At 48.2% G+C, this 8,082-nt stretch overlaps 1 long non-coding RNA gene across 1 annotated transcript; it reads left to right on the top strand.

Moving 5' to 3' along the window:
• The first annotated feature begins 930 nt into the window (after positions 1-930).
• LOC309334365 lies at positions 931-2,702 on the top strand. The gene is made up of 2 exons (XR_014153046.1): positions 931-1,037; positions 2,217-2,702. It is a non-coding gene; the product is annotated as an uncharacterized lncRNA (long non-coding RNA).
• The last annotated feature ends 5,380 nt before the right edge of the window (positions 2,703-8,082 follow it).

The following is an 8,082-nucleotide window of genomic DNA, read 5'->3' as shown; positions in this document are numbered from 1 at the left end:
AACCCCTGACACCAACCTTGTATCATAATAATAATAATTTATTATTTATACTCCGCCCATCTGGCTGAGTTTCCCCAGCCACTCTGGGCAGCTCCCAATCAAGTATTAAAAACAATACAGTGTTAAATGTTAAAAACTTCCCTAAACAGGGCTGCCTTCAGATGTCTTTTAAAGATAGGATAGCTACTTATTTCCTTCACATCTGAAGGGAGGGCGTTCCACAGGGTGGGCGCCACTACCGAGAAGGCCCTCTGTCTGGTTCCCTGTAACCTTACTTCTTGCAATGAGGGAACCGCCAGAAGGTCCTCGGTGCTGGATCTCAGTGTCTGGGCTGAACGATGGGGGTGGAGACGCTCCTTCAGGTATACAGGACTGAGACCGTTTGGGGCTTTCAAGGTCAGCACCAACACTTTGAATTGTGCTCAGAAACGTACTGGGAGCCAATGCAGATCTCTCAGAACCGGTTTCATGTGGTGCCGGCGGCCGCTCCCAGTCATCAGTCTAGCTGCCAAATCCTGGATTAATTGCAGTGTCCGGGTCACATTCAAAGGTAGCCCCACGTAGAGCGCATTGCAGTAGTCCAGCGGGAGATAACTAGAGCACGCACCACTCTAGTGAGACAGTCCACAGGCAGGTAGGGTAGACAGCTGGTAGACAGCTGCCCTGGACACAGAATTAACCTGCGCCTCCATGGACAGCTGGGAGTCCAAAGTGACTCCCAGGCTGCGCACCTGGTCCTTCAGGGGCACAGTTACCCCATTCAGGAGCAGGAAATCCCCCACACCCGCCAGCCCCCTGCCCCCAAAAAACAGGACTTCTGTCTTGTCAGGATTCAACCTCAATCTCTTAGCCACCATCCATCCTCCAACTGCCTCCAGGCACTCACACAGGACCTTCACCGCCTTCACTGGTTCTGCATACTGATGAACACCCAGCCCAAACCCCCTGATGATCTCTCCCAGCGGCTTCATATAGATATTAAAAAGCATGGGGGAGAGGACGGAACCCTGAGGCACCCCACAAGTGAGAGCCCAGGGGTCTGAACACTCATCCACCAACACCACTTTCTGGACACGGCCCAGGAGAAAGGAGCGGTACCACCGTATAACAGTGCCCCCAGCTCCCAGCCCCTCTAGACGGTCCAGAAGGATGTTTTGGTCGATGGTGTCAAAGGCCGCTGAGAGATCCAGCAGAACTCGGAAACAGCTCTCACCTTTGTCCCTAGCCCGCCGGAGATCATCAAGGCAGTTTCAGTCCCATGGTGAGGCCTGAATCCCGATTGGAAGGGATCCAAATGGTCTGCATCCTCCAGGCGTGCTTGGAGTTGTTCGGCAACCACCCGCTCAATCACCTTGCCCAAGAATGGTAAATTTGAGACTGGGCGATAGTTGGCCAAACTGGCTGGGTCTAAAGATGTTTTTTTAAGAAGCAGTTTAATGACCGCCTTTTTCTGCGGGTCTGGGAAGGCTCCCTCACAGAGAGAAGCATTCACCACCCCACAGAGCCCATCGCCCAGCCCTTCCCGACTCGCTTTTATCAGCCAGGATGGGCAAGGATCAAGGAGACAGGTGGTTGGTTTCACTTGTCCAAGCAGCCTGTCCACATCCTCGGAGGTAACAGATTGGAATTGATCCCATGTAACAGGACTAGACAGAACTCAAGCACTCTCCCGCCCTGGCCCTGCTCCCATGGTGGAGTCTACCTCCTTCTGAATCTGAGCGACTTTATCTGCAAAAAAACTTTGCAAAAGCATTGCAGGAGATCTTGGGGTCCCTACCAGGCCCCGGTGGTGGTTCTGAAAAAGTCTCGTGCTGCTGTTTTCTGCAGATGCAATGGAGGCGGCAAAGAAGGCCCTCTTCGCCGTCGCCATTGCCACTTGGTAGGCTCGACGTTGAGCTCTAGCCCATGTCCGGTCTGATTCAGAGTGAGTTTTCCGCCACCAGCGCTCTAGCCGTCTCAATGATTGTTTCATCGCCCTCAGCTCTGGGGAAAACCACGGAGCTGTCCGGGCTCCATGCAATCGGAGAGGGCGCTTCCGAGCCAGACAGTCAATAGCCCTGGTTAACTCCGCATTCCAGGGGGCCACCAGGGAATCAGCTGAGAGGCCATCAACTTGGGATAAAACATCCCCTGCCACTCTCTGGAAACCAGTTGGATCCATTAAGTAGCAGAGGCAGACGATCCAAAACGGTCCCACCTCCCTGCAGAGGGGAAAGGTCGTGGAGAAGTCCAGTTGCACCAGGAAGTGATCTGACCATGGCACTTCTTTTGTTTCGCTTTTAGTTAGTGTCAGATCACCAACATCCGTAGAGGTAAACACCAAGTCTAAGGCCAAGGGGAACCCAAGAGGGATCTGGTTCTGCCTACTCACATGGGAACGCTGGCTCAGAGTCCTCGAGGCTCTTCTTTTTTGAGGGCCACTGCTGGCTTGGGTCTTGCTTGCTGGTCCGGGGCTGCGCCAGCCCTGGCAAGACTAGGGGTCTGGCCTCTGCCGGTCTGGCCTCTGCTGCTGATGGTGTAGGCTTTGCCAATGCCGGCAGTAGGGCAGGGGCCTCGTCCTCATATGAGGGGTTGATCTTGTTTTTGGGTGCAACTTGATTTTTCCTCCTGCCCTCTGTGGCTGATGTTGAAGGCTTCGCCAATGCCGGCAGTAGGGCAGGGGCCTCATCCTCGTATGAGGGGTAGATCTTGTTTTTCTTTTTTCTTTTTAGAAAGAAAGCCATCCTGCAAGATGCAAAAAGATTAGGAATTATTGGGAAATGATATATAATGAATTGAAAAAAACTGTTTAAAAAGACTTTTGTTAAGAAACCAGAAGCATTCCTTCTAGGAATTTTAGACCAAGATGTAAAAAAAGAAAATTGGAAATTATTTATGTATGCAACAACAGCGGCAAGAATTTTATTAGCACAAACTTGGAAGACAGAAGAAATACCAACGAAAGAACAATGGCAAGGGAAACTTATGGAATATGCAGAACCGGCAAAACTAACATAAAAATTACATGAAAAGGACAACTTTTAAAATGACTTTAAAAGAGAATGGGAACCATTTACAACATATATGAAGAGGCAACATAAAGAAATGGACTCATTGGCAGGGTTTGAGTGAACTATCACAACTGTCTACAACAAAAAATAAGACTATATGTGTCAGAGCCGCCCTTAGGTCCCAGCTCACAGAGGACCAACGCCCGGCTGTGGTTATGTACAAAAGTCTTTATTGAAGTTCAGTTTCCATTTCAAAGCCGTAGCGCGCAGCCCTACGTCTTACACCCTAGACCGGCGAAGCTCTGTCTGAGTCTCCTCCCCTTCCACACCAGTTTAAGACTCTAGCCTTGCTCCACCTCTTCCTTAGCTCCTTCCTCCTCTGGGCCCTCCTGCCCGCTGCGGTTTCACCTTTTCTGGACTCTTCTGATGCTGACCCCCCTGATTCTTGCCCCTCCTTCCGGCGGGCTTTAGGACCTGGTTCCCTATCCGGGCTACCTGCTGTGCCGCTCGCCTGTACATTTGAATTTGGCGCGCGCGCCCAGCCGGCAACCTTCCTCTTGACCGTTCCCTCACTCTCCGATGGAGGCGTGGTCAATCCTGACTCATCTTCTCCCGCTGGTGGTGAATACGCTGGCCCCAATACCTGGGACTCCTCCCCCCCACTACGCTCTGGTGGGGAAGCTGGTCCTGATTTCCAACTGCTGCTCTGGGAGTCCCCGCTGGCCCCTTGCTTCTGGGGTGTCCCCCTTGGGGCCCCCCTTGCCCTGGTCACCGGCGCCCCCTTCTGTGAATCTTCCGATTCGCTGGAGAGGCTCATGGAATCTCTCGGGCTACTGTCATCTTCTCCTACACTGCCCTCGGATTGCTCCCCCTCGCTCTCCATCTCCTCCCCTCCCTGCGCTCCCGCTGCGTCCCTGACAATATGTATTGAGGAAATTTTGGGGAAACATCAAATACGCAAGGTGAACAATAGGGAAATAAAACAAAATGTGAGTACGAGGGAAGTCCAGGGGAGGAGGGTCGAAATATGAAAAATTGTTAAAGATATATTGTTAGAAGTAGAATCCATGGAAAAATCAATAAAAAATTATTTTAAAAAAATAAATAGAATCTCTGGATAAGAAAGTGTCATTTTTAGGTAATCTATTAAGACTGGAATATGATATTCCAGTTTTGATTGCTGGAAATTTAGCAATTGGGAAATATTATCCTGGATATTGACAGAATCTGGGAATGATTCAAAGTATTTGGTATTGTATTTTTATTTGTAAACATTGAAATGAGGAAGTCTTTTTACTCAGAGTGAGAAGGATGACCAAATATTTGACAGACCTGGAAATAGCAAGCTCATGTAGATCCAAGGGGGGAGGAAGTGGATACCGCAGAAGAATATTGTAAAATTTGTGGAGGAAAATGATCTGACATGATCTACTATTCCAGCCTGGTTCTCTCTTCCTAATTCTGGGTGCTGTGTTTTATTATCTTCAATATCTCTTGTTGTCAGGTCTGCCTCTAGATCCCAGCTCACAGAGGACCAACGCCCGGTGGATATAATATACAAAAGTCTTTATTGAAGTTTAGTTTCCATTTCAAAGCTCTGGGCGCGCAGACCCACGTCTCGACGCTAGACCGGCTAAGTCCCCTCTGACTCACTGCTCCTTCCACACCAGTTTAAGATCCTAGCCCGGCTCCACCTCCTACGCTGTTCTTTCCTTCGCTGGGTCCTTCTGCCCTCTGGGGTTTCCTCCTTCCTGGACTCTTCTGACGCTGACCCCCCTTGGTCTTCCCCTTCCTTCCGGTGGGCTTTAGGACCTGGCTCCCTACCCGGGCTCCCTGCTGTGCCGCTCGCCTGTACATTTGAACTTGGCGCGCGCGCCCAGCCGGTAGCCTTCCTCCTGACCGTTTCCCCGCTTCCTGATGTGGGCGTGACCAAACCTGACTCCTCTCCTCCCGCTGGTGGTGAGAGCACTGGTCCCGATTCCTGGGACTCCCCCTCCCCACTGCGCTCTGGTGGGGAAGCTGGTCCTGATTTCCAACTGCTGCTCAGGGACTCCCCGCTGGCCCCTTCCTCCTGGGGCTTCCCCCCTGGAACCCCCCTCGCTCTGGCCATCGGCGCTCCCTTCTGTGAGTCCTCCGATTCGCTGGAGAGGCTTGTGGAATAACTCTTTCCACTGTCACTGCCTGCGCCCCCCTCGGACTCCTCCTCCTCACTCTCCATTTGCTCCCCCTCCTGTGTCTCTCCTTCTGAACCCCTGACACTTGTGAAAAGGTCTTTTAATGTACGGTCAGTAAAAGCCTGGATGTAAGGCCTGCCTTTTGTGTGAATAGTTTTGTTTTAGTTTTCTCATTATGGGTGGATCCCAGGACAGACTAGGTCTGGCTGAAGGTCTGCCCTGAAACCTTGCTGGAAGGATCTCCCCTTGGTGGGCCACTTTACAGAAGTCAACTCCTGCAGGCGGCTTGTCTTGTGTGTGGGTGGAGGCGCGCTGCCTGCAGAAGTTGACACTGGGACTAGCTACCTGGAAAACCTCTGTGCCTTAGGACGCCACAACTCCCTGGCTTCTTCCCCCCACCTGGAGAAAGTCATGGACAACAGGACGCAGACAACAGACAGTCGCTTCACGACACCGATCCGCTCTAAAGAAGCTGGCGCATGGGAAGAGCCGCACCCCATCAGCTGCGAGCAGTACCTGTTCCGCCTCCAAATAATCATTTGGGCTTCTGTGTATATTCCCAGGTTGTACTTTCAGTTAGTTGGAAAAGGGGGGGCGGTACTCCAGCAGATGCAGGAGTGAAACGCCATCCCTTTTGTTGTGTTGAAAACAACAACTCATCTGTGGGAGCCTCAGCTTCTGATCCTAAGGATGAGGCTAATGCTTCTGGTCCTATCCCTGAGGTTCTTTTATAGGTACTGAAGATTGACTGGATATTCTGTTTATTGGTTTGGTAATGCTGTATGTCATTTAGAATGCGGTTGAACAACTCACACCACTAATGTGATGGCTCTCTGGGAAGTCAGCCCAAATCACGGCCTGCACCGCATCCCAGAGGAAAAGGGTACGTGAGCCTAAAACATACAGGGGAGGGAACCAAACAAGCTGTTAGGTGCTAATTCTCATTTACTGCACCCTCATGGTAAGACTTTCGGAAAATGCCACTGTCACCTTTTCCCAGACATGAGCTATATAGAGTATGGTTATTCCTCTTGTGAAATCAGGGAGACATTTAATTAGTAAGGAATTACATGGGTTGTAATGATACCACCACAAATAGCTTTGAAGAGGCCTCTGTCTCCAATTTCTACATTTTACCCTGGCCAGCCCCTGAAAGAGCTGAATGGTTCTGGCTTTGGAACAAAATTCTGCCTAAAAGGTCCTTCCTGTGTTTTCTTTTTATGATGTTAGCCGCTCTGAGCCTGGCCTCAGCTGGGGAGGGCAGGATACAAATAAAAAATTCTCATTCTTATTCTTATTCTTATTAAAAGGGAACACAAATGCCAAATTAAAACTAAATATATGACAGTGACTTGGGGGAGGAAAAGAAAACACACTCACTCTTTTTGAAGGTCGCTGTGTACCAGCGTTGCTAAGGGCCCCCAAGCCCCTGGAGACATGAGGTCACAGCACTATTGTAGCCTTTCTAGGCCTTTTTAACCATGGGTAGGAAAACGTTGCACCCAGGCAGGGACGAAAAGAGTCATATGACACCAAGGGGTTAAAACAGAGAAAGAGCTTTATTCTGCCATGGGGGGGGGGGGAGAGGCACCTGTGTGATGGATTCACAAAACAGGCCGCAGAAAAAACATTTTACAGCAGGTTTTTATCCTTTTTTCCAAACCCCCTTTTTTCCTCTCAGTTTGCAGCAAGCAAAATGTGCTTGGACAAGGTCAGCTAGCCTGAGAAGCAAAAGACACTGTTCTCTACCTTTGTTACATAGAAAGATGCTGAACTAAAAGCTTTTAGTCTTAGAGAGAAAAAAAACTTTGAAAAGTGCAAATTGAAAAGTGCTTGAGGCTTTGAGGCCTGGGGGGGAGGGAATTCACAAACAGTTTTTAGGGTAACCTAACTAACTGTCCCCCTACACTATGAAAACATGATGAAATGATGTCAGTGGAAAGGAGACCTCTTGCTCATCTCTTTTTATATTTACATTATATTTGCTGATTTATGATCCAGCAAACTTTAATCGAAGATGAACTAAGAACTTATTAATGGCTTGAATATATATATTTAAATATTTTTAAAATTAATTCTCCATTAGTAACATTCCAATTGATAACAAATCAAATCAAATCTTGCCACATCATAATACAAACAATAAAGCCAATTATACATTACAAACTAAAAATTTTGGGGAGGCCTTTCCATGTTCTGGCTGTCGGGAGAAAGTTTCTTTCACTTGTTCCTGCGTTCTTCTCTCTTGTTTCCCCACAGATTCAGGTAGGTAGACCAACTACCTACCTCTAAGGGGCTACTGTACAATTTTTTAATTTTTTGGAAAGGATTCTTTTAAATACTTTTTTAGGACTTTTTTTTTTTAATAATCAACTACCAGCCTCTTTTGGGGCGTGTTTTTTTTCTTCACGAAGAACACAGGACTGCCCCCCACTGCTCCAGAATCTAGTACAAAAAGAGTATTACAATTGATTCAAGATTTTGGTCAGGCAGCGGGATTTAAACTAAATAAACAGAAAACTAAGGTGTTGGGAAAAAATCTGACAGATACAGAGTCAGAACGGTTTCAGAGAGAAACAGAACTAACTGTGGTTAAAAAAGTAAAGTACCTAGGGGTAAATATAACAGCAAAAAATCTGAGTCCATTTAAGGATAACTATGAAAAATGTTGGTCTGAAATTAAGAGAGACTTGGATAGTTGGACAAAATTGAAGCTTTCTTTGTTAGGCCGAATTGCTGCTATTAAGATGAATGTATTGCCAAAGATGTTGTTTTTGTTTCAAACATTGCAGATTGTGGACAAGACGGAGTGCTTCCGGAAGTGGCAGAGAGATATATCTAAATTTGTCTGGCAGGGCAAAAAGCCCAGAATTAAGTTTAAGATACTAACTGATGCGAAAGAAAGAGGGGGCTTTGCC

This window comes from Podarcis erhardii, assembly GCF_964252035.2.
Source record: "Podarcis erhardii genome assembly, contig: HAP1_SCAFFOLD_39, whole genome shotgun sequence".
Classification (NCBI taxonomy): Eukaryota; Metazoa; Chordata; class Lepidosauria; order Squamata; family Lacertidae; genus Podarcis; species Podarcis erhardii.
The sequence above is the reverse complement of the archived record's forward strand: the minus strand, read 5'-3'. Positions and strand labels throughout refer to the sequence as shown.